The 26,203-nt window shown below is 45.0% G+C and overlaps 1 protein-coding gene across 2 annotated transcripts in view; it reads left to right on the top strand.

Annotated features, from left to right (window-relative positions):
- MRTFB (myocardin related transcription factor B) overlaps positions 1-26,203 on the top strand; it is a 498,019-nt gene that overhangs the window by 205,156 nt on the left and 266,660 nt on the right. The window lies entirely within an intron of this gene.

The raw sequence follows: 26,203 nt of genomic DNA, 5'->3' as shown, positions 1-26,203 counted from the left end.
AACATGTGTAACAAAATCAGAACAATAGCAATACACAAGAGGGACTCCATAGATGCCCGCACCATGCATGCATACCCTGACCAACAACAATACACTTGGAATAACACGCATTTAATAATGTTCAGCACAGTAGCCATACTCAGCTGGCACTGCCAACAAGCCCACATGAGCATCAACAGTGCTCCCAGAATAATATGCTCAGAGTAACCTGCATATGCTCGGGTGATCGTTTAAAGGTTTGCTCTGGGGAGGGTATAGGAAAAACAACCACCAGGTTACAACCGACACTCACATTGGCAAACGTAACCGGTGAGCCAGATTCATTCAAGGGTAGTTCCAAGGTTCACACATAAGCACAAAATAAAGGTATGTCCTCAGTACATTTACTGAAAAATTAACCCTATGTGTTAAGAAATATCCACAGAAAGTTAAGCACTTTAAGTAGGGGAAACATATGAAATAAACATTAAAGGATCACTTAGAGACACTATCAAATTTAAAATCACAACCAGATACTGTTAGTATGGGAAAATGGCCAAGCTATTTAGAGAGATTTTAGCACATTACTTGACATAACTTCCAAATCACCCCTCACCCCCACCTACCCCCTCCCATATGACTGGTCTATAAGCAATCGCCTCTGCCGAAATGCTGCAATGGGCGAAATCCACACATTGTTAAGCTGAAGCAAAAAACCTAAGCTTCTACTTTGACTAATTGACTTCGACCCTGCAGGAATTCAGGGATGAGAAAAGGCTGAAGCGCTGACTCAGCCCTCGCACCTCTACAAACCAAGAGCCAACACAATCGTAAAGTAAAACGGATATAATAGGTATACATCTGTCGCCTTTTGTGCCAACGTGGGCCAACATGGGCCGAAGGAAGGCTAAACTCTCAAGAGGGGTGTGAATGTGGTTCAATACCAACCGAAACCGAACAGCCCAAAATAAAGGAATGTCCAATAAAGGTTCTATAAAAATATATATGTACTTTACTTAAACACACCATGGACAATAACTAAATAGAAAAAACCCACCCCTATAGAAAGAACATAGAATATGCAAGACAGTAAGATGAAGAATTCTGGGTAAGTAGACCAGGGGAGAAAAGGCAATTTAAAAACTACCATTTTGATTAACAGGTGTTGATTAATCAGGAGGCAGTTATCAGTCAATAATACCTTTGCAGTGTTTTTGCTGTTTAACAACGACGAACAAGGCTTCTTTGTGGTTCGGTGGTTGGATGCGGTTTGAAATGCAGCAGTTGGGGTGGTCCAGCGGCAAGCAGATGTCCAAGCGAACTTTTACTGAAGTTATTCAAGTGATGCGTATTGTGGGGGTTACCAGGTTCGATTTAGTGGTCGAGGGTCTGACAGGCAGATGGGAACGTGCAGTGGAGTCGGTTCGATGTAGGGGCTCAAAGGCCGAAGCTCGGGAATAACACCAGGATCGGTTCATTCAGCAACTCATTTAGTGATGAATAAGCTGGAGGTCTGAACAGCCGTTTGGGAAGGGCAAATGCAGCTGTACCTCTTTCTTCCCGCTGCAATAACAACGCACATTCAGATGGCACCGTGTGGCAGCAATCAAGTTTGAACGTGCAGGGCAGCAGCTTGAAGATCATGAGTGCCAAAGGCAGCTCCCGAGGGTCCTGGTGATTTCAACTTGTGTCAAATGCCCCCGAATCACAGCTTGCAGTGGTTTTGATGTTGAAATTGCAGGAATCCTGGGTGTCTTGGCTCTCGGGAGCTGTGAGTCCAACTCCAGAGTCTCTGGGACAAAATTCGGCTCCCAAACACAGCAGAGGCTGGTACACTCCTTCATGGGACTTAAGCACAGTGAAGTCCTAGGCATCAGTGTGGCCAGAAGAGATGCATGTCTTGTCACAGGAGCAGTTCACACCCAGTGGCCCCTGTGGATGGTTGGGAGACCAAACCCAACCCTGCCTTGAAACACCTGCCTTCACTTCACAACTATTGGACTATGAAAGGACTGCTCTTCCAAGTGTCTAACAAAATCGTTTTTTTGTGGTGGGAGAGACCCCTTCTTTTAAAGGCAAAGGCCATCCAGCGATTCGACCAAAGCTAGCCTGCTTTAGGGGTCCAATCCCTGTTCTTGGATCAAGTGGACTTTGCCTTCTGACATCACACCCAAAGTGCTTTGTGCTACAGGAAGTGTAGGGGACAGGAAGGAAAGATGGCCTGAGAGAAACAAGATGGTTGAACCTTAAGAGTTCTCGGTCTACACCAACCCTTCCCATTTCCTTCTCAATAGAATCAAAATGGCTTTTGATATGCAGAACCATGGTGTGAGGCTACTCCTTTTGAGGATGAGTGTATCCTTCGATTCCTGTTTCCAGGACAGCTTCCTGTGGAGTGGCTGGCTCTCTGGGGAAGATGTTAGCTACCCCCACAAAGGAACAGAGAGGCAATACCATTTTAGCTACCTTTTCACAACTGGACTGGGCTCACCGGGCTGAAGAGTGTGATATCAAATTGATGTGGCTTGGATAACTGAGAGATGCTCGTCACCATACCCTAATCTTCGGTGTGGCTTATATGTACAGGTTTATGTGCCACCAGGACAATATCCTCATTATGCAGTTTTGGGATTAAAGTGCATATCTTAGATGCATTCCCTACACTATAGTGACTGGTTGTCACTGCAGCTGTCAGAAGGCACCTGTGACCTCTGTATTTGCTCTGTGCCACTGGAGAGCAGGTGCAGCAGATCAGGATATTGATGCAGCTTGGCACAGGTGTACATTATGCTTTTGGCATGAGCTTATGAAAGGAAAACATCTGATCAGCAGATTGCCCTTCCTGAAATGGAATTACTGGTGTAATTCTATTAGCTAATAAAAATGAAAAAAGCCAGGGTCTCTACACCCTTTCCAGAAGGCAATTCCTCACATCTACTTGGATGCAAACTCTTTCAGCAGCCAGAACCAAGAACTCTCAAAGCATGCCGTTTTCATCTGCAAATGTTGAAGCAGTTCCTACCTTTCTTGAACTTTCACTGCAAAATTGAGGTCACCAGGGCTATGGCCAGCCAGACTGGAGTACTGCAATAGCTTATTTCTGGGCTTCCAACACTCCTTACCCATATTCTTTAGTTGATTAAGAATATAGAGGCCAGGCTCATTTTAACACTCAAAACATGCAATCACGTCACACCATCCCTCAAGACTGCACGGACTTCCTTGGTAAAAAAAGAATTGACTTCAAAATCCTTGTGCGTATCTATGTATCACTCCAGGTCAAGGCTCCTAAGTACTTGGCTGCTTATAGTAAGACCCCATCCCTCAGAAATCTAAAGGTCCTCGACTACTACTAAACTAGCTACTTGCATTTTCAGTAAACAACATCCAGTTCCAAATGCGCGGACGGCGCCTGAGGAACTCTTTCATCCAACATACAGCAAGAAAAACACTTTGTCAGAATTGTGAACCAACTAACTCGCCCCGTCTTTTGTGCATGAATAACATTTGTTGCCCAGAAGAGCTTTTACTTCCCATGCTAAGCTGCAGTTCTCTAATTCTTTGTTTCCCCCATCCAGCATTTACCCAGTTGACAACGACTGTGTGCGATTCTCCTTTGTAACCTCCTCCTCCAGCTCTTCGTCTAGTCCAAATGTACCTCTAAAACACATAAGCCTTTACTCATTTTAACAACCTTCATTTCAAGTACCCTTTATAAATGTAGCACAATATCCTTTTTGATGGTGTAAGCATATTTCTTAATAACCTTGCTAAGGCAGGATACAAACGTGTGAATAAATACATTGATAGCTGCAAAGCTTCTTTTCTCCATTCTGTCCAGACACACTGTTAAAAAAAAGAAAATCCTTTCTTTGGCAGCATTAGGCCTACTTGTGAATACAGAGGATTGCCCTTCCTTGAATCAGCATGTGATTTGCACTTTACATTCACTTACAATTACATTTCCCATCTACATTCTTTAAACAGTCATTTCTAAATAGTTGCATTTTTCCTCCACGCTACCAACCCCCAAAAAAAGGCTACTGAATGGCGTTGCCAAAAATAAATTATGCAGCTGCCACCAGCCCGCTCCCCAACATACTTTCTGAGTGAGAAAACGTACCCAGTGACAAAGGTGGGTGCTCTGAATGCACTCCTGCCCAAGAAGTGTTTGGGACTACGAAGGGCAACTCACCAAAATTAGTTGTATCTCTATGGAGGTGTGTGTGAATGATATCTGGTGAGGGTGCAGTTGCCCGAGTTTTATTTATTTCAAATAAAGCAATGCAGGTAATTCTGTTAATGAAGGGGAGGTCTGTTAAATGGACCCCCTTTTAAAAAAATTCCCCATGCCAAAATTATGGTGTGCACGCGTGCCCTTGCTCGGACAGCTTAAAGGCACCCTCACCTCCATGCTCAGTAAGTGGCACAGGGTATGTTCAAAGGTCGCATGTGCACCCCTGGCAGCTACTGGGAGACGGTCACTGCAGGCAGGGGTAGCAATTTAGCAATTCTCCACCTTTGATCTAAATTGGGATAATTAGTGTGGTGGCAGGTCTATCTTTAAATATAAGCCATGCCAGTGTTATGATATGATGAATGAGAAGAGCACACAATTGTAAAAGCCACAATAATCTGATAACACACCAGTGCCAGCCCTGTCAACAGATGCCAGATGTGACAGGACTGATGTGCATTGATGTCTAAATTGAGTGACTTCATGGCTCCTTTGACTTTGTGGATCAATGGCCAGGGTGCTGCCTCCTATGATTCTCCAGGAGGAAGGGACACCCTTTCCCCCCATAGCACAGAAACATCCCCCAGGAGTTCTCCTGGGAATTGTGCTTTAGAGGCATCAGTTGTATATCAAATACAGCCTCACTTAAGGATGCTGATCACTGGAATGCTTTTGAAGCTAGCGGGCATTGGAACGGGGTAAGTATAGAGTAGCAGACGGGAAAGGTAGTCTTGGAGAGGAGGCCCACCATCTTGCTTTCTGTTAGGGTTCTCTTCCCTTTCCTGTGCCCTAAAAGAAAGACACTGTGGGTGTGATGTCATAAGACAAAGGCACGTGTTCCAATGATGGGGATTGGACCCCTTACAACAGTCTTACGCTTGACCAATCCATTGTGAATGTTTTCCTATTAAACTAGAGGGATACCCCCACATTCTTTGATTCATCTTTGGACATAAAGATGAAGAATGCAAGTTTTGGACCTCTGTTGGGAGTGCAGTCTATTTCAGAGTTCTCTGCCATAGAGGTTAAAGGCATCCAAAGAGTTCTGTCCCCTAACCATTCACTGGGATCAGTGGGGGTAAACTGCTGTGGACCAGGTCCCGCAATCCTGCCAACTTTACTGGAACACAGCTTCTCAATGGAGGTGAATGAACACCTGTAAGTGCCATCCCAATCTCCCTTGACTGGGAGAGCAAAGCAAGAAGGCATCGCCTTGTACTGGGGCCCCTGGTGTGGGACTTGGAGCAAACCGAAAGTCCAAGAGCAGCTGGAATCCTGTTTCACCGCTTCAGTGTTTGAGCCATCTCAACTGTGTTCAATGCCCTTCAAGCCAACACAGGACCCATGTTACCACTTTTGGCTTTCCACTGTTTAATTGTTTCTCTGAGTCATCTCGACACCCACTAGCACTAGTGAAGATCATTGCTGCCTTGACCCAAGCACCAGCTTGCTGCTGTGGAAGCCTTCAACTTGCCACACTTCAAGCATCACATTGATCTAAGGGAATCTCGACTTGACCTGTCTCGACCACTGCTGAATCTATGCAACTTGCCCCGTCTTGACACAAGCTCAATTGCAGGAAAGCAGATCGAAACCCAGCTCAATGCTGCAATGCACACAAGACAAAGAAATAAAGAGCTGTGAAGAGGGTCTTGTCCCTCTGGTGCACTTTTGGGACTATAGTGGCTTTCAAGCCCCCTCCCCCTTCTCTGCCTTTTTCTTGCAAGACCTCTTCTTAAAACTGACATTTTTCCAGTTGAGTGCCGCTAAAGTGTGCATTTTTGTAGAACCTTGATTAGACATTTTGTGTTGGACTCGTACTATTGCTGTTTAGATTGCCACTGTTTTCAGCGCACAACCCTCTAGAAGGTTATAACCTCCCCCGGCTGTGCGATACCACATTAGGCAAAGGCGGCATACTTTTCAGGCTGTACCTGTTTCACCGTTTATGATTTGGACCAATGCTGGCTCCGTAGTTGTGAGGGGCTGAGTAGGCGGGTCAGCCACTACGTATGCCTGTGAGCAGTAGTCATGCTGTCACAGGGGGCCCTAATGGGGAGTACACCAGATGGCAAAAAAAGTCTAGAAACCAAAAGAAACACAAACGTTTAGGGAACTTCTCCAGTTAGCAAAAGGAAGTACAGGAATAGAATTCTGACTGAGCAGCAATTCATGAAATTCGGCACAATAAGCAGGGGGCAGTTGACGCTGCATAAACACCCCCACCCTAACCCATAACCATACGTTCTGAAATGCACGAACGCAATAGAATGTGCAAAACAGCCATACACAATAGGCACTGCATACAAGCCCAAACCAGGACCAGTAACAAAACGTTTTGGAAGGAACGCTCCAAATAATGTGTGTGATGGAGTTTACGTTCACAGCACACGATTTAAATATTTGAATTGTTAGTGAGCCTTGTGAAATAGAGGGGTGGTGTGAGTTGAGGTTTGTAACGTTATCGTCTTTGATTCTTTGTTTCGAGTTAAGGTAAACTTTTTTTTTTTAAACTCGTTTAAATGAGTGCGTTTTTTAAGGAAACATGTTTTAAAGTAAAGTTACAGCTGCAGCTCTAGAAAATGGAACACCAAAAAAATGTCAGTTATGATTTTTAAAGCAATCCTAGCGGGGCCAACGGCATTGTAAAAAAAACAACCATAAAGTATGTTTTTTTAATGTTATTCATGGTTGAAACATTGAAACGGGTAAATGGTAACGTAATGGGTAACGTACATGTCATATGAGCTGCCATGGGCATTATCTGTGTCTGAGTTCTGGTTTATTTATGATACAGAACAGCTGCCCATTGCGGGTCCAAGGGCCTCTGGCCATTGCCAGTGGACACTTTGCCCAGGACGTGGCCGGCAACCAGGCTCCCTGCTCCATTTACCAGATTATGGGCCATTAGCCAAAGCCATCCACAGGCTCCACCAAGGCCCCTGAAGTAGCCACTGAGCATTGCCGGTGGCCAGACCCAGTAGCACTTGGCTTGTTCATCTAATTGGGGGTCACAACTAGTTTCTGGACCGGTCGATGAGACCCAGGTCCATGACTGTGAACCTGTGAGTTGACCCACATACTCCACCTGGACCATGACTGGGTGTGTGAAACAAATAAAATGCCTTTTTTGCTGTTTTGGGAGCACAGTAAACCCCCATGGGACTACCCCAATCTTGCCTTCGGTCATGGGGCAGCCTGGGGGCTGCAGTATGTCCCTTTCCGGAGGTTTAGCAGCGTGGTGTCTAAAGGTCTCCACAAAACGTCAAAGAAAAAAAGTGCCCATTTACAAACGGTTCCCAGAACCCAACGGATTGGTTCCTAGAAAAACAGCCAATGTGATTGCCCCTTCGTAGGTCTTCGAACAGGTCCATTAACCCCCCAAATGAGTATCTGCGGGCTCTGCCACCAAATATCCAGTCAGGTGGCCAATATGCTATGCTGTATGGTTTGCAGACTGTTTGCCAAACCCTGATATTGCAAATTCATTTTTGCTTTCTTTATAAACCGCTGGACACATTCGAATGAAAGTAGTGCAAGCACACATTTCACACCAGCCTCCCGCTCCTTGGCGCTAGTATGTCCAGCAGTTTGGGCTGTAGGCGTGACCAAAAATGTGACGATGGAGAATTAATAGGAAAACGTACGTTTAAAAAGGTGCCCATTTAAGTTCTGGCGTTTGTTTAGTTTTCCTGCTTCTGAAATAAAAAAAGATCTCCGCATGTGGATGCCGTAGAAGCATATTTTCAGGTGATGTCTACGGGATTTCTTTTGTGAGATATGGTTTGTTGTACATCGCCTGAATTGTTATAGGGGAGGTTCCAGTGGTGATTTCGTTCGCAGGAGGGGTGTGGGATAGGGAAAGAGGGAGTAACAAGGAGAGAGGTAGAGAAGAGGAAGAGGGGCAGTGGGAGGAAGGGAAAGAAGATCGGGAAGAGGAGAGGGAGAAGAGAAGGGATGGGCAGAAGTAGGGTGCAGCAGAGAGGGAGGGGGCAACCGGGCAAAGGTGCAGAGTGAGAGACAAATGTATAAAGTCATCGAAATTCGGAATAGCTGTTGGTGACTAAGAGTGGTGTTCTTTGTGCATGTGGGGAGCTGAGATTCATGGCCAAGATGACTGACATTTTATGCCTCACTAGGAGAATTTTAACCCACTTGGCTATGATAATGGTGGCTGGCTTAACATGGTTGCTCTCACTGCACCTTGGGGGTCTAGTTTGGCTTTTTCACCTCCTCCTGGCTCTCTGGAGCGACTGTCTACCTTCGGTCTTCATTCAGTGCATCTCTGGGCAGGTGTTCACATAAGCCGAAGCGGTTTCTTCCTTCCGGCTTCCTCCAGGTGTTCCGCGTTGGATGGAGCTTGCGTGCCCTTCCTGCTGTGTTCCTGCATGGCTTCAATGTCAGTTCCAGGTTGCACCACTTGTGCGCTGCTCTGGCTTTCACCACATCTTGCAGGAGGCGCTCTATCCTCCTGTACAGCTCGCACGCTGCTCTCCACCCTTTGTCACATTTTGATTGGGTCGTTATCCTCCATTCCAAATTGAAGACATTGCGTGAAAAGGATCAGAAACCATACAAGCCATTGACATGTGAAGTGGTAAGTCATTATACATTTAACATATGGCCGACAAAACTGTTAGATTCCTGAGACACGGTAGGATAACACATATGCTTATTTAGGGATTGGCTGTCCACTGGAGGGGGGGGTAACCCCCCCAGTGGGATCTGCTTTCCCTGTCCCCTAGGTGGAGGTCTGTTTATCAGATTAACCTCCCTAGTCCAAAAACTGGGTGGCTCCCCCTTGTGGAGAGGGGACGAATTCCCTGGATTCATCACAGGCCCGCAAGAAGTACAGTGCAACAGGTAGCCAGGCTGCAAATATTAACCAAGCACTTAAACTAAAGTTCTAGGGCATTCGGGGGGGAAAAAGTTGATGACCCTGAAAAAACGATTAGTCTCCAAAACGTTGAGATTGCACCAAAATAGCAGACTTGGGGCGGGGGGAGGGCGGCGTTCCTAAAGTCCTCAAATGTCCAGACATAACAATACAAGCAGACAAGTGACATTATCGATAGGCGCATCAAGGACTAGCTCTTGGCAAACAAGCATTATGAACGTATGGTTCACCACAACATAGTAGTTAAAACTAACTTGGTCTTCTTGCACCCGTGATCCACTATATAAACATGTTATCTGAAGCAAAAAAATGTCTTGTTTTCCAATTGACTCATAAATTGATGGCATCTAATGCAATCCAAAGCAGACAGTGGGCAAGGATCGCTTGGATAACTGCATTTTAACAGGTAAGGAGATGGTGGCATTATGAATGCAGGAGTCCCCTGGAAAGCTATTTGCGTTTTCAGTTTTACAAAGGTGGCACAGTGCACAGGCACTATATTATTGCTTCAGTGCAACCTACATGAGGAGAGACAATTAAAAGGATGGAGGATAGCAACTGTGATGGCATAAGCGGGTCAATAGTTTGGCAATAGCATTTAAACGACGTTTTGAGAGGGAACACAAAATACAGACACAGATTTGAAAATACATTTGACCCCTCCGGGGGAGCCGCCAGGAAGGGCCGAACTTGGTATCCAGGGTTCCTGCTCCTTCATAGGGATTCTAGTGATTGACTGCATGTAGGAATCCTGGTATCTCAACAAGGAATGCCATGGAAAGACATGGGGGCCACCATTACTGTTGATTCATGCAGACTACACTTGCTTTTTGCAGATATTACACATGCACCAAGAGCCCACAAGACTCAAGCCTACGTGTGTGGATTAGAAAATGAATCCTGGCAACGGAAGGTTATTTATTTGTGCTATTCCTGGAGATTGTTCGTTTCAGTGATAGAAATCTCCATAGCCATTAAGGTGGCCTTTAGTCACTCCATGAGGAAGTAGTTTTACCCCATCAAAGGGCACTGCAGCAATGCCCTTGTTATAGCCTTTGGGCAGGTGGTGCGCCAAGTGTTATGCAGTGCAAGTAGACATTTCCTTCATAGAGAGCGTGAGCAGAGATTAAAAAACAAGGAAAGTGCCACTGGTTTAAAGTCTGGGTCCAAGGATAGAGTGGCAGGTACCAAACTATCTAATGAATTGGCCATGAGCTCCTGGTATGATAAACCAACCATTGTTATGCTGTTGACACACTGCTTTCCTTCATACTTCCCTCTATTACCGCCTCTTCCTCCTCGTGGTAACATGAGGGCTACTAGATGTCAAGGTGCGGTGAATGATATCCTACACAAGGCGGGGAAAGAAAAATGTGATCCCTCAAAGTGGGTTGAAAGAGAGTGGGCCGCAAAGTGGGCTGACAGAAACCAAACTACAAGGCAATGCATGAAGAGACCCCAACGATGGGTAAAATCCAGGAGTTGGCTGAATGGAGAAAACGCCACGGGTTTCCATGGTGTTTCCATGGTGTGGCGCTCAAGTAGGGATCCAGGTGTGGACTAATGAACCAGGAGGGTCCCGAGGGAGGGCAGAAAGAGGGGCTCGGGGAAGAAGGGAGAGGAGAGGGGTGGGGAAAGAGGTGGGCGTTAGGATTATCTGATTGTATAGGACACCCTGACAAGCACTCTTATACTCCTTTCTTTTCTTTAAGAGCAGGGCTGAGAAGCATGAGGACAGCTTATGTTTTTTGGTGTTCAAATAAAGGACTGCTTTACCCAAAATGCCACCGTACTTGTCTCCTTATCCTGATTTGCACAGTCTAAAATTAGACTCACTCTGAGGTTAATACCAAGATCTCTAGGCCTGTTATCGTTTTGTTGTGTGCCGAGGGAAAGTCCCACCACACGAGTAGTGTGAATTTTCCCTTGTTCTAAGCATAGCTGAACTAGATTGTATTGCATGTACGCGTATTTTGTGTGTTCACCGATCTTATACATTATTGTGTTGATTCATATGTATTATTGTGTTGATTCTTTCCTCGGAAATAAGCACCCTTCAGTCTGGCTGTATTTCACCATCTCTTGCCCTGTGATTGTGTTCAATACTTCAGATCGGTTTTGATGCATTTTTATTTTTGGTTTTTACTAAAGAGCAGGGTGCCATTCCAAACAGAAATGGCTTACAAATAAGTCCTAATCGAGCACAGAGACAGCCTTAGGGGTCTTTACATAAGAGATTTTTGGATTTATTTATTTATTTTATTGTTTATTTATAACACGCTTAATACCAGTGAGTGGTTTCTAAGCGTGGGATCGGGATTCAAACTTGTGTTGCACTGCGTTGTCTTGCTTCCAAGACAAACGCGCTGCCCCTGAGCTACCCTTTCTGACTAATCCCATGTGGTGAAGGGCTAAGAGTGAGAACATACACCAGGGACAGGAACCGGAGGATAGACCAATATTTTTTACATTGACCGGCTGAGCCCAGTGTATGCACAATTACAAATTACATGGTGAGGGCTTGAGGACAGAATGCAGGAGGGGTGGGGTTGGGTGAGGAGAGTTGGATGGATGGATGGATGGATGGATGGATGGATGGATGGATGGATGGATGGATGGATGGAATTCATTGGAGTGGGGTAAATAGAAAAAAGGAGTGAAAGCAGGAAGTGGTACAGGGTGGTGGGGGACGGATAGATTGGGGAGAGAGGAACAGACAGTCTGAGTATAGTGAGATGTAATTGGGGACCCTTCTATGGATAGATGAATAGACCAGTAGCAGGAATTTAAAGTGAGAGCGATTTTGAATAGAGAGCCACTCGGCGTGGTGATGGTAGGGAGAGATGGTGGAGGGTGTAGGAAAGTTGAATTAGGGTGTGCAGCAAATTTGTTGACTTTCTTGAGGGGAACAGAGTGTAGCGGTATAGACAAAGAAGTATTGTGCTGTAGTCCAGTGTCCTGACAACCAGAGTAGAGCTTAGTGATTCTTAGTGATTGGCGTTTGAGGGTTCGGCAGATTTCTTAAATGTTTAGGAGATTGAATCTGGCCATGATGAACTGGAAAAGTTTTAGATCTGTGTTGGAGAAGCCCAAGGTTGTGAGCCATGGGCCATCTAGTTGTGCGTGGCTATTAGGTAGTTGACTGTGCATTCAGAGAATGCAGGGGTGAAGGAGAATATCAGATTATCGTCGGCAAAGAGGTGGTAGTTAAAACCAAGGGAAGAAATGTTTTCAGAGGGAGGAGAAGTAAAGGGTGAAGAGAAGTGGCGGGATGTCATAAATCACCAAGGTATCTTTTTAAAAGGATACAGTAACCAAAAAGGATACAATTGGTAGGGCTCTTCCGGATCCTTATTCACACGACTTGATAGTAGTGAAGTCAAATGAGACCTTCCAAATGATACCACTCTGACCGATGAAACAGGCAGAGAGAGGGATCACTGGAAAGGGCGTGGGAGCTTTATAGGAAGTCAGCCTAGGATAAAGAAAGTATCATAAGAAATTGTCCCAAATCAACTGACTATAGAACAGCAATATCACTAGTTAACAACACTGACCTGTGGGCTTAGAACTGAAGTCTTCACCAAGTCTGAAGAAATCCAGGAATTGAAACAACGAAAAGGAAGGGAAGGTTAGTAACGGAGACTTATCCCGAACGGCACGAGGCTCACGCTAGATGCCGGGTTGGTGCACCACAGGATAGCGTCCAAAGTACTGTGCACAATCACCTTCAAAAGAAATACTTCCTTCCCACGTAGAAACTGAAATAAGATGAACAGAGTCCACCTGTTATCTCCTCACAGGTGCCAGGGATTCACTCCAAAGCAAAGAATAGTATGCATGTGGAATTACACGTTCAACAGAGTACAAAAGCCCGCGTGCAGGATTACACGCGACAGAGTTCACGCAGCCGGGACAGCCGCTCTTGCAAGCGTGAGGATTCACACGCAACACAAGGACACGCAACTAGGACCACAGCGTTTAAAGAGTAGAGTAGCTTGCGTGCGATAAGCAAACAAACGTGCACACAGTCAGATCAGCCGTACCTGAAGAATTTCAAAATCCGCGTGTGTATTACCCGCAAACAAAGTACACGCGGCCCAGGACAGCCGCACTTGGAAACAGCATCCGCGTGGGATTTCCACACAACCAACTTCACATAGTCAGGAAAGCAGCATGCGAAGAAATCGGGAACCTGCATGTCGGAATACACGCGACTGAAGAGCACGCAGACAGTGCGGCCAACCTGTGACTTCCAGACAACAGCTCGCGTGTGGAAGGAAACACGCCAAAGAAGCCAAGGAAGTAACTGAAGAAAATGCGAGGACGCAGATCAAGGGTTTCAGCTACCAAACGCCATAATGGTTCAATCAGAAGCAGCGAGCGACGTATTCACGCTGCTTATGAACATACTGCCAAAACACACGTGACTAACCTAAATCACGTGAATTTAACGACGTGAATAATGCACACGTCGTTTTCCCGGCAGTGCATCAAACCATCTCCATTTAGAATAGAACGGTCTAGCAGTTCTATGAGCATAACTCGTTCTGCGTGAAGATGTTGTTCCAGGTCCAGGGGTACTATGTCCAGCATGCATGACACCGGAGGACTGATCCTTGAGTAACACTCGCCATGAGGGTTTCGGGTTGGAGGTGGCTAGTCCAGTTAGATGTCAATGGAACAGTTAATGAGCTAGGAGGATACCCAGTCAAGCACTGTGCACTTGAAGCAAGGAGGAGAAGGAGTTTGAAACGGGGGTTGTGGATCCACAGTGTTGAATGCTGCAGAAAGGTATAGAAGTATGAGAATGGAGGAGAGATGAATGGTGGGCACTGGTAATAGGAGTGCCACTGTGGATGAGTAGCCTCGTCTCTGTGGTGTTTGGATTGGAATCCTGATTGGAGTGTGGTCAGCAAGTGTCTCTTGGCCAGTTTATTATGACCACATTCCTTGATGTTCAATGTGTGGGCAACAAGAATACGCAGTAGTAGTTTGTGGCATTAGTTTTCTTTGTTTCTTTGTGCGGCGTCAACTGCAAATGCAGTTGCTTCTTAGCATGCCAAGTGGAAAGAGGGGAAGAGGGCAAGGGGTGGGGAAAAAGGATGGGGGGGGGGTTCTGACTCTTAGAAACCTTGGCACATTCAAGAACAGTAAAGTATGAGGGGTGCGACAAGTGAGGACAGAATGCAGGAGGGGAGGGGTGGGGTTGTGTGAGGAGAGTGTAATGGCTTGTTCGGATGGATGGATGGATGGAATTCATTGGAGTGGGATAAATAGAAAAAATAGTGAAAGCAGGAGGTGGTACAGGGTGGTGGGGGGCGGATAGGTTGGGGAGAGAGTAACAGACAGTCTGAGTATAGTTTATAGTATATAGCAAGAAAATACATAGAAACAGGTGCATAAAAAGGTAAGAAGACCTATAGAAGTGTGGCAGGTGCATCAGGATGGAGACCGCTCTGCATAAGGTTAAATGCTCCCATGCATTCATACAAGTCTGCAGTATCCTTGGCATTTGCCAATGTTCAACTCCAGTGTCTAAGGACAGTTTAAAGATGAAGGGTCTTCGGTTGTCCCCCCCCCCCGCCCACAAAATGCAGTTGGTTGTCCAGCACATACATGCAAGGACACGGGGAGCTTGTTCCAAAGCAATGCTCCCACAGTGCAAGGAACAGAGAGGCCTCCAGGCTGATCGCCTTCTGTTTGCCAAATGTCGTTGTTCTACCCAACTCTTTGCCGTCTCCTTGAATGTGTGTGTTAAAGGCGCAAAAGCCTTCTATCAAATCATGCTTGTTCACTGTGCGCAGGGAAGGGCATCGGCGTGAAAAGCACCAGCTTTTGTATTTACTATCTTCTGAACAATGGTCTGCAGATGTTATGAGATTAAAAGCAGTACATCCAAGACGGTAGGGTCTGTGGGAAGAAACCCTCATGATGGCAGCAGGTTTTGCTGGTAAATCGCCACATTTTGCTGAAAACCGGTGAGATTGCGTCCTTGGTTTGCCGTTTGAATCGGGTACAATGCTATGCCCGTTTTAATCAAGACTGGCCTCCCTGATTATATTGCACTAATGTATGCCCTGACTAGTTGTCATTAGGTTGTGCACTACCCCCTTTCTGGAAATCGCAACAAGGCCGCGTTTTTTTTGTCGTATCAGAATATTTACACATTAGCTTGCGTTTCTGTAATTCCCAGCCGGGTGTCTGGGAAAAAAAAATACTTTACAATCAGACCTGGGGTTCTATTGCGCCCGTGTTGATGGCGGTCACTTTAGAAGGGATGGTGGTTTTACTCTACTTTGCCATTTGAAGATAATTCACCCATAGGGTGACGACAAATGCGCGTGCTGTCACGCGGGAGCCGAGAAAAAACGGCGTGGAGCCGAGAAAGAAAGGTGTGCGTGTGCCTTGATTAAACGCCATTTAGGCCACATTAGTGGCATCATTTAATTAGATATGAAACGAGTCTGAGCCTCGAAGCGTTGTTCTGTGTACACGGCGCACTCCGCGGTTCTCCTAGGCCGCACTCCATCAGGTGCACAGCACCAGCTCCCACCCGAGGCTGCGTTCTCCTTCCCACAGCGCGCTCATTTAATCTTTGTGTGGGAGTTTAATTAGTACAAACCTACTCCTAGGAATCCTCTGAAAAGAACATTTGTTGTTGTGTAAGGCGTGTTGAGAAGTGTTGGGTTGAAAGGATTAGGGAAGGCATTTAACATTCTCTCCAAGACTTGATGTGTGTTTACATGGATTCGGTCCCCCTGTTGTGTCCAGAATGTTGATTGGCGCACTAGTAGGACCCTACCCAGAATCCACCCACCCCAGGGTCTAACCTATATGTACTGAAGCAGTCTGCTTTCAAACATCTCAAAGTCATCACCCTGGATTCCCCTCCTCCTCCTCTAACCATTGATTGGGCCACTGCCTGGTTTGATTTTGGCCAAACACTACCGGCGGGGCCGGCCATGCGCGGGATTGGACGGGTTTATGTCCATCAAACAAAATAAATGCAGTGAATGGTTGCAAAAGACCCTTAAAACACCGAGATGTATTTTGGTAACTCGAAATTGTAAAAAAAAAAAAACTTGTCATTGGGCAGGCTTATATATAGATCCAGTATAGCTCAGTGATTTAAGTGTACGAAAAGAAGTAGTGGAACTATGTAACCAACTGGCCTGCCCCGGCACCCAAGAAACCTCATTGCAGCGCCCCTCCCACTTGCAATCCAAACCTGCAAACAAGCGCGCCTTCTGTTTAAGGGAACGAGAAGTGCAGTCCACTCAAGTGCACGTTTCAACTTCTTCCTACACTTTTATTTTAAAACGAAACCATTCCGGAACAGTTTCTTTTTTAAAATAAAAGTATATAGGAAGAGTAAAACTCAATTAAAAAAAGTAGAGGAACTGCACCCGCACACTGGTATAGCTAGGGGCAGAGGTAGTCCTAGGGTGGTGTATATTTTACCAATCAATTGTTAGAAATATTTTGCCAGAACACATGTGGTATCAAAACGTACAGATCCAAGGTGAACGTCTCGTAGCACTGCAGAGTGGCCACAGGGCAATTCTATTTGTGCCAAATACAATTTTGAAATACGTTCTCTATAAAGAAAGGTCTACAACGGCACCATTCTAGTTTTATGTTATGGTAATATGCTTTTATACCGCACCAAATCGCTACCATAGTAGTATCGGGGACGCGTAGGCTTGCCCAAGGAGGGGCATACTATGGTGTCCAGTTAAAGTTTCGAAAACAAAAGGATTGAATGCCAAAGGTGAGAGTGCATTCGACCGAAAACAAAAGGATCGAAAATGTTTTTAAAATGTAGATTTTTTTTTTTTTTGTTGCTCTAGTTTAGCTTAAAAAAGGTGTTTTTACACCAAAAACGGGGGTTTGGGTGCGGGACTTCCCCCCCCCCCCCCCCCCAAAAAAAAGTTGATATTTTTTTCGGTCGAATTGACTCGACCCTTTTGTCATTTGACCCTTTTTATTCAATACTATAACCTATAACCGCATACTATGACCCTGCTGGGGGTGTCCAGGTATCAGCAGGTGGAAAAGAAGAGGATCGAAAATAAGAGTGATGCAGCGGTGGAAGAAAGTTTTTTGTTTATAGCATTTTCTGCATTTCAGTCCCGTTAGGTGGACCGTGGTTCTGCAAAAGAGTGGCTATGTCCTAAAGTGCTGTAGTAATTGGGTTTTGTTTCCAAGGCAGATTTTGTGAATTGTGAGTTAGTGCACAATTTAATTGTTGGATGCGTAATGGGCTCAAGAGTGCTCTTGCATTCCTGGAAGTTTGGCAGTGGCAGCTTATTTGCCTAGCTGTCTCTATACTGTGTAGCCCAGATCAAACTCCAGAAAATTTATATATATATATATATATATATATATATATATATATATATATATATATATATATATATATATATTCAGTGAAAAGTTCCTAGTAAAACCGAAAAACCCCTGAAATTCGCCAGTTATGCTAAACTAAGCAACCATAACTCGCGCCACCACCGTGAACTGCTAAGACTAACACCCACGACATCAAAGATGACATCACAAATGTCATTGATGACATCAATGATGACCGCACATGTGTATTAACTTTTCATGAAATGTGCGTGCAAGGGATTCTTATTATAATGTTGAGAAAAAACTGTCGAGGATGATTGGAATAAATGTCATGAGCTAATTAGTGCATTAAGCAATGCATTGATATGAATAGCATTCTATTATGAAGTTCTATCCAGTATACTAAGCAACTCATGCAGAAACACAGGCATTGTGTGCAGCATATATGATGAAGGTACAATATTCAAAATGTTGAATAATGAAAACTGTTTTCTTATTAGAGTTTTGTGTACTGTGAAATATGTAATAAGTAGCTAATAAAACCCACGTATTACATAATTGCATTATGACAAAACACAAATAGACAAGAACACATAAAGATATGGGTATATACAGGGAAAGTGAAGTAAGCCAAAAAGCAGAAGTTGTAGCAGAAATAATTCATAACCTAACTGATTATCTTTATGCAAATAAATGATTGCTCTGTTTGAAAGCTGCAATTTACCCTATGTATATGTATCGCATGATGTGACTGGACCCTAAGGAAAGTAGTGTGAGTACAATGTATACAAATATGAGCATGTCCAGGGAAGGTACAGTAATAAAAAAACAGAACTACCAGAAAGTGCTGATAACTCTACTGATTATCTTCATGCACAGAAAGGATTGCTGTCTTTCAAGCTTGTGTCTTCCTCTATGTATATGTTGCCTATGATGTGACTGGACTCTAAGGGAATTACTGTAAGACCCTACTTGAAGGATACGTCTACAAATAAAATACATTTTTTAGTTTGACTGTTACTGAAGAAAACCATGTGGCCTAGATATGTTAGTAAAGGAAAAAAGAGTGAGCCCGGCATGTGATGTCATCAGTGATGTCATCAATGACATTTGTGATGTCATCTTTGATGTCGTGGGTGTTAGTCCTAGCAGTGCACGGTGGTGGTGCGAGTTATGGTTGCTTAGTTTACCATAACTGGCGAATTTCAGGTGTTTTTCGGTTTTACTTGGAACCATAACGTCTCTTTAACAAAGTTTTTTTTCACTGAATTTCATAGGTTTCTAGTAGCGCAACTTAACCATAACGTCCCTTTAACAACGTTTTTTCATTGAATTTCATAGGTTTTTATTAGTGCAAAGTCACCATAACAACCTTTTCAATAGATGAAGACCACTAGCATGTTAGGTCCTCAAAGTGGGAACCCCGGGTGGTTAAAAAAAGATGTGTAGGAAGGAAAATCTTTTACCAAGATGGCCACCATGGAAAGGGAAGGCGGGGTGTATAAAGGGAACACAACGGGGCATCAGCGGGGGGTGGGTCGGAAAAGGAGGGAGACAAAGGGCATGAGCAGGGGGTGGGGGAACAGTAGGGAGACACGGGGCATGAGCGGGGGTGGGGGGGAACTGGGGAGACACGTTGGTATGAGCAGGGGGGTGGGGGAACAGGGGAGACACGTGGGCATGAGCGGCAGGTGGGGGGAAAAGGAGGGGGACACGTGGGCATGAGCGGGGGTGGGGTGGAACAGGGGAGACACGGGGCATGAGCGGGGGGTGGGGGGAAAATGAGGGAGAAACGGGGCATGAGTGGGGGTGGTGGGGGAACAGGAGGGAGACACGCCGCATGAGCGGGGGGTGGGGGGAAAAGGAGACACGGCGCATGGGTGGGGGGGAACAGGGGAGACACAGGGTCATGAGCGGGGGGTGGAGTAGAACAGGGGGGAGACACGGAGCATGAGTGGGGGTGGGGGAATGGGGGAGAGACACGGAGCATGAGCGGGGGGTGGGGGGAAAAGGAGGGAGACAAGGGGCATGAGCAGGGGGTGGGGGGGATGGGAGAGAGACACGGAGCATGAGCGGGGGGTGGGGGGAATGGGAGGAACACACAGAGCTTACTGTGCAACGCTCCGATGAACCGATAAACAAAGAAGGCGGGCATCTCTCACAAGAGACGCACTGCACGCTTCACGGCAGCCAATAGGAAAGCACGTTAGATGTCCGCGGACAACACTCAAGCGCTTGCCCCATCCCGGTCCTGTCCGTGGAGCGAACAGTGAAGTGTGTCCGCAAAGCGGTCACAGATATCACTAATTTTTTTCACTTACATTTTTGTCATTTTAAAAAAAACTACTGGACGGATTTATACCAAATAAAAAAAAAAGCATGCTTTCTGGACCAAGCCGCTGCTCCCGCCGAAAATTTGATGTAAATCCATCCAGCGGTTTGGGCTGTAGGCGTGAGTAAAGTTTTTTCCCATTATGTCTATGGGAAAAAAAGTTTTGGGACCCCCCTATAACGTTGCCCCCCCCCCCCGAACCAAACCTCACCAAACTTTGCAAAAAAATTCAGAGTGGGCCATATACTTTTTTTTGCAAAGTTTGGTGTGGATTCGTCCAGGGGGAGCGAAATTTGCTAGACTTTATTTTAGTTTGAGTTGAGATGGGGTGCTGCCTTATTTGGAAATGGGCTACCAAAGTATCATAATAGTTAGCCTTTTACAGTGAGGAAATATATCCTCAGGCTTCCTATGCAGGGTGTGTTCTACTGACTCTTTGAAAGGCGGATGTGTGACCAAACAGGGTAGGTAGGTAGGGAGAGAGGGGGCCAGATGTCTCTTCTTGAGGCTTTGTAGATTCCGTTCAGTGCTTTATGCCACAGTAAGGCCACCTCACAGGACTGAGGTGCAGGGAGGGAAGCTTTCAGGTCCCTCAGCCGCCAGCCAATGTGCCGGTAATGGGCATGAAACTGAAGTGAATGCGTCCCAAAACTGACTCCACCGGCAAGAGAAAGGATAGCCTGGACAGCTTGCACACCTGGAAATCCTTTTAATACCATTCAGGAGGGGTTGTAGTTTAGAAATGCAAATTTGCCATTTTAGTAACTTACTGCAAATTGAGCATACACTTAATTTTTTCATGTGTCCCATTTTTGTTATGCCAACTATGAAGATTTAACACTGCACAAAGGTACCACCACAGTAGTCACAGAGCAACCTTGGCTTGTTCTTTTGTGCATTCTTTAAGTACATGAGAAAGAAGCATCTCCTTTGTTTTAACCTCTGTCAGTACTGGCTATAGACCATGCCACATTTACTTAACTGTTGGTTAATAGGGTTGTGAGATCGATGGTTCTGAAGTTCATTATTTGTGTACAGAACAGTGTGGTATATAAATAATCCCCAAATGTGATGTGCACAAAGAATATGGGGATGGAATAGAGGGTCGCTTCTACCACACAAAAGTTCAGCGATTAAATACTCATGTCATAGATGCTTTATAACATAACATGGTTAAGAGAGACGAATATTTGATACATTTTTTGGTTTATTCTTTTGCTTCAAGGATAATCTTGTTCGCATTAAATAATTTTTTTAATCTATTGAATTAATTTTGTGATTTATTTTTTACTTCCGGAATAGTCTTGTTCTTGCTGTTAGGTCCTGGCAAGTTATCGGCCGAACCGTTCCCTTAATGTAAGTTAATTAACCAAAAATGGATGATAAACATTCATCTGACATGAGTTTAAATGCTGACCGGGTATGTGGCAGAAGAGCTGCTCACTTCTCGTCCTTCTGTACAAACTGGAGCTCATTTTCAATGAGCTGTCCAGTTAATTACATACAATTGAATTCAGTTAACGATGCATCTCATTTTCATTCATTTGTATGGTGGTAGAAGAGGGGTGGATTGATTGTAAGTTACAATTCTGCCCCCCCTTCCTCTCCGCCATACAAGTACTCCAAGCATTTGTGTATGCATGTATTTTCATGCTGGCACAAAGCTGTGGATTCCGCCTGCATGTTAAACCAGCAAAAAGCAGGCAGACTGCATAGGAATCCAATGTAAAAGCCACCTGCCATGCTTGTCGGACAAAGGAGTTGGACACTTTAAGGGACATTTTTGTGTTTTTAATGAAATTATATAGATAAGGCATAACTATCCTTATCGTTAAAGGGGATCACCATGCCTATCTAAAGTAACTAAGGGTGCTAGTTAGGAAGCCCTAAAGTAAAAACTAACTCTACCTGACACTACCACTAAGATAAAGAACTTGGAGTCATTCAAGAGAAGATCCTTATTCTCTTGGGTCTGTGATCTCTTCAGTAGTTTCTGGATGAAATGTCTCTGTTTCCCCTGTTTCCTCCATTTATAATCTTCATTAAACACTGGAAGTCTCATCCATGATTTCTCTTGATTCCTGAACAACACTCCCGGATTGTGTGCTTTCTTTAAAGATATGCTGTAGGCTGCAAGTCTTTACATTCTTTTTCACCCTCTTGTTTCTCATTTTATAGTCTCTCAATTCACCCTTGGTTATATTACATGTAACTTGATCCCCTTGTATAATGTATCTCTTGCAATCTTTCTTTAGTGCATTCTCTTCTATTCTCATACTCTCTTGGCGTTCATATACCATCAGAGAACCATTTCTTAAGACCTGTCTGTGGGCCGTGCTTTCTCCAGTCTTCCACTCTTGGCTTTTGAGAACTGTGTCCCTTCCTCCCATTGCAGTTGTCTCCACTCTCTCTCTATTACCCATTTGGGCTTATCTGTTACTCGCTCCGCTGGCTCTTCACGCTGCCAGTTAAATAGCTTTAGTCCTTTGGCACTAGGATGAGTTACACTCTTTGTGCACATTATTCCCCACACAGGGTTTCTGGTTGTTGGCTGTAAACACCTTTTTGTATTGTTAATTCAACAATGGGGTTCCTCTTCTCATCTTTATGACTGGGACGAATTGTGCTCTTTATATGCTCCTTCCCCAGCTGCCTCACGCTTTTTCCGTGTTCCCTGGTACCTTCAGGTGAGTATGGTAACCTTTCAGGGGTCGGCATAGCTCGGGTATTCTTCTACGTACACGGTTTCTTCTCTCCTGGCTTTTGTCAGCGTTCCGTCTTCAGCTTCCCCTCATGCTGCTGTGGGCACAAATAGGAAGCTTCACTCGCGCCCAGCAGTAATTGTTTTGGCGTAGATGCGTGGTCGTCCTGCCAACCACGATTCACTTGTGGCCACAGCACCAAAAGGTCCTGGACGCCTCTTCTCAGGTAGCTATTTCCCCATTGCCTTGTTCGCCAGCCTCCCGGCATCTCACTTTGGCAAGCCTCTCTCTGCTTTGAAAGTCGTGAGCTCCACGGCTTGTCTTGACTGCGCCCCTCCTTGGTGTGGTCACTTGGAGGTGGGGGGTGGCTTCCCCTGCATCCAATACACTCTCTCCTCATCTCAGTTAAGTGCACAACTCTGCCATCTCTTACGTTGTCTGGTTATGCTTTAGCATTGCCTACAGCCACATATAAGGATGTTGCATTCTTCTTCCCAGTAGGCAATTTGGTATGTGCTGATAGTGTGGCTGATCCAAGGAGTTTCTCACAGGAACAGGATTCCTTGGCCCCTAATGGGAAGTCACTCCCAGTGAGGTCCTACTTGCCCAGACCCCTAGGGAGGGTCGTTGGGAGCAGGCTAACCTCTCTAGCCTCAAAGGGTGTGGCTCCGCTTGGGGAGATGGGACGAATATGTTAATTTGCTGCAGTGTATGTTTGTGTGCACACATGAGTATGCATGTGTGTGTGCACACATTGTCCCCTTAAAGTGAGGTGATAGGCAATCGCACATCGTACCTCAGTAGTATGCAGAAGCTTTTGTTATTAGTGCATTATCTTCTGACATAACTATTGTTTTGTCTGGCATAATTTTATGATGGGAACATTCCTGCTGAAGAAAGCTTCCCTGTGAATGGACATCTCGAAAACCCAGAATTTCAAAGGTTGCACTGACGGCCTTCCTAATCTCCTGCAAAATCCACACAGTGGAATCCATATGCGCCTCAGGCTGTTTAAACATTTTATTTCAAAAGGATTCCTTTTACTCTGGCAGAAAGCTAGAAAGGATTTCCGTGCTTGTCTGTTGCGACGTTAGTTCCACTGCTGAGTAGTAATAGTAAAATTGTTTTTTTCGGCCTAGTACTGTGAAGGCATCATGAAGCAAGACGCAGACAACAGTTTCACTTTTCTTAATAAAAATACTTGGTTGGTCTTTATTTGTCAGGATGGAGTAATGCCTAACTTGCCCTAAGCTAAGGTGGGGATCTCCCTACCTAAAGAAAGTAAGGCCCGTCAGTGTTCTCAAGTTCAACTCAAAAACCTGTTGGTGTCCAACACCTACACTTGCCCTCACAACTAAAGCTATACAATATGGAGGGATGTCAGCACTAAAAGCAACAGTGTTCAAAGTAAAGTTCTGAGCTTCCTCAGCTCTGGCTCGTTTTCAGCTTCACCTTCCCCAAGTTCAGAAATAGTTACAAATAGTATCGAGGCTCCCGTCCCCAAGTTTAACAGAGTACCAAAATATCTCTGGGATCCCTTCCCCAAGTTCAACACAGTTCACAGAAACCTTGGGGTTCCCTTCCCCAAGTGTAACACAATTCATACAGTCTCTGGGTTCACTTCCCCAAACAGACAGCTCTTCCACTAGAACTGCTGTGAGCCTCTTGGCTTGTAAGAATGCTGTCAGTTTAACTTTGTAATCCTCTAGGCTCCTTATTAATCCTCTATGCTCCTAAGTAGCTTTCTTTCTTTCACTTCAGCAATGGTCATATAGCATAGCCTTTGTATTGTGGCTTTCTTTGGTTCTTCCTCCCGTAGGGCTACTCTGTCTAGGTGCAGTTATCAGAGCGCATGTGCCACCCATTACAGGTCATGCAACCGATAGCCCTTGGCACTTTGTGATGCTTTTGGTTTCCCTTGTTTCTTTCCAAAGGAATTGGGAGGGGTCACTCGTTCTCAGTGCCGTTGCCGAACCAGAGGGTTCACCCACTACAGGTCATACAACTGATGACTCATGATAGTTGACCATCACCTTGTATATCTGGCAACTATATTCAAAGCTGCTTTTCCTTACTGGCCTCCTTGGGATGCCATGACGTGTTTCCTGTTCCTTCGACTTCTATGTTTGCTTTTTGGTTCAGACTTGCCTTGTTACCATTCACATTTCATACCTTCTATCCAGTTTTTTTGCCAACACATGCTTCCTCTCTGAAACTGTGCCACATTAATTGCAACTTTCACAATGGAAGTCTCTTGACTTTGCCACAACTTGTATTCAAGTCACTCTGACACTCTGTGGTGAACTTTAACTTTGTTCATTAAATGCTTCTAAACAGGTTTTCACTGTGTTCACATCACAACTGTACATCATTCACTTTTCAATCGTTCAGTATTTTCACCTGATTTCCTTATCTTTCTCTTCAATTCAGTATTCAAAAAATCTTTGTACATTTCAACAGGTACTTTGCAGTTTGTTCGGTGTTCAATACATCTTGCAGCATTTCAAAAAGTGCTTTGCAGTTTGTTCGGTATTTAATATTCTTCCCTTAGGGTTCTAAACCCTAGTATTAAGCATTTTAGCTGAATCGCTACTTGCAAATGTCCAGTTCCCGCCCCTGGATCACCCCTGTATGAGTGTTCCCTCTCGCACGCTCACCAATACTTGGCTGCTCCTACGGCTGTATCCGCAATAGTTTCCAAGTTCCTCTTTCTTCCTGGGTAAGCATTGGGAGCTCCAGTGAGTAGTGCTCACTACCGGGAAACCTTGCTTCAGCGGTCTGCAGCGGTTAGGAGTCTTCCTTATTCCCCAGCTCCAGCTGGAAACACGCGGCTTAGGTAATTGCTGGGGCGCCGGCCCTCTAATGGCCTGCTCAGGTCCCTGTGCCGCTCTCATCCGCTGGAAACAGTGTCTTCTCTGCCGGCCCTGCTCCAGCCTGCTCCTTGCTTCACAGCTGCCACCTTCTCAGCAGGCAGGTTCCCCCATCTCCTCTCTCTAACAGATTAGTTAAACCAATTAAAATCGCAACCAATACACTTCATAAAAAGAGAAATTAAAATGTGTGGCCATTGTATACATGCAACACATATATTCATCTTTACGATGAACATGGAAACTTTATTCTCATAACAAAAATGAAAAGAATAATAGAAGTAGATATCCTTGAATATCTAAAAATCAACTATTTAATGTGCATATAGATCAATTCTGCAATAAAATGGCATAGTAAAGTTCAGAACCTACGCGTTTCCCTCCTTGTGTCTTCCCTTTCCACAATGTTTCATTCGGCTGTCTGGATGTCTGGGCCAGGATTAATCTTCCCTTAAGACACAGTTTTGGAAAAGTTATCAGTTTATGCAGGCGCAAATGGGTACCGTGGGTAAGCAACTATCTCTTTGCATCCTGGTAGCCTACTGGGTCTTATAATCCCAAGAGAGCTGTTAGCCATTTTCTCTTAGCGCACTATTCCAGGGGAAGAACAAGAAACAATGCTCTCTGTAAAACTTCTGCCACAAAAACATTGCCCTCAGTGTTCTGGAAGCTCATTTGACCATATGACTGTAACCTGATTTAGGGGGGATTTGGTTAAGACGTAATCGTCTAAACGCACTCATGCGTATATGATCAACTGCGCAGTGGTTATTTAGGTGCTTTGACATGTTAAGATATTCTATAATAGAATGCCTGCTAATATCTCTCACCCAT

Source organism: Ambystoma mexicanum, chromosome 2q (assembly GCF_040938575.1).
Source record: "Ambystoma mexicanum isolate Mex_15411 chromosome 2q, UKY_AmexF1_1, whole genome shotgun sequence".
NCBI lineage: Eukaryota > Metazoa > Chordata > Amphibia > Caudata > Ambystomatidae > Ambystoma > Ambystoma mexicanum.
This window is presented reverse-complemented; position numbering and strand designations above follow the sequence as displayed.